Source organism: Nannospalax galili, unplaced genomic scaffold (genome assembly GCF_000622305.1).
Source record: "Nannospalax galili isolate Female #2095 unplaced genomic scaffold, S.galili_v1.0 scaffold438, whole genome shotgun sequence".
In the NCBI taxonomy this organism is placed as follows: Eukaryota; Metazoa; Chordata; class Mammalia; order Rodentia; family Spalacidae; genus Nannospalax; species Nannospalax galili.
In genome coordinates, this window is record NW_008341416.1 from 94395 (window position 1) to 95457 (window position 1063).

General features: G+C 51.4%; 1 protein-coding gene across 3 annotated transcripts in view; it reads right to left on the minus strand.

Annotated features, from left to right (window-relative positions):
- The window catches only part of Calml5 (calmodulin like 5), a 57584-nt gene that overhangs the window by 8795 nt on the left and 47726 nt on the right, over window positions 1-1063 (minus strand). The window lies entirely within an intron of this gene.

Genomic DNA, 1063 nt, shown 5'->3' on the forward strand with positions numbered 1-1063 from the left:
GATGCTCCTTAGGGTTGACACTGGTTCAGAACAGTGAGGAAGACCATGGTCGTGTGGTCAGGGGCAGAAGGAGACAGAAGCTGTTGATAGTCAGAGGATACACAGTAGAGGAAGGGGCTGGGGGACAGTGTTCCCACGCAAACCTGCTCAGCCCATTCCTTGCACCACTAGCTGGTAGTCTTCCCTGGATGGAGTTATATTTATAGTAGAGGAGATGGGCCACCCCAGAGAGGGAGAGAAAACAGGGCATATCATGACCTTTCGGGTTCCTCTCTGAGGTTCAGCCTAGAAATGAGAAATGAGGATATCTAGGAGGACTTGCCACAAGTGTACAGGTGCGTGAAGAAGTGGAAAGGTGTGTCCCAGTAAGAGGCCCACTAGCCGAGGCAGAGGGTGCAAGGAGCGGGAAACTGAGGGTAGGGAAACCACCCCCATCCTGAAGAAAGAAACCACACTGGCTCCAGGTCTCCATCACCTTCCCTCCCTCAGCACCCTCTCCTCCCAGCATCTCCTCCCTCCCAATGAACCTTAAAGCCAACTCCTGCCTCCCAGGCTTTTCCAAGCCATTTGCTGCTTGTTTCCTGTCTAAGCATCCAGATGCACAGTGCCCGAAGTAGCTCCATCCCCCTATTAACTGGCCTCTCCTTCCCTCCTTCTCCTGTAGCACTTTGTACAGGACCTTACAGCCTTTATCGTGTTCCTGGGTGGAGGTTCTGTGTACCTACCTATGCCCCTGACCAGGTTTGGGATTAGCAGATGTCATCATCTCACAGTGAGAGCTAAATTCACATTTGAAGAATATGGGGAGGTATCTGTGACAGGTGGGTATGGTCCCTGTAATCCTTTGAATGAGTTAGGGCTGGCCTTGTCAGAGATGATGCTTCAAGGGATCAAGCCAGTTGATTCTTTCTCTTCAACACAGTCATTGAACAGCCAGAAAATCCAAGGAGTGAAGAAAGACTGGGAGTTCCCACTCACAACTGGCAGGGACCCATGAAGCTCAAAGCAAGAGCCCCATTTTCTGCATGGGCTTTCCTTGTTGCTAACCCTCCAGCCCCAGAAT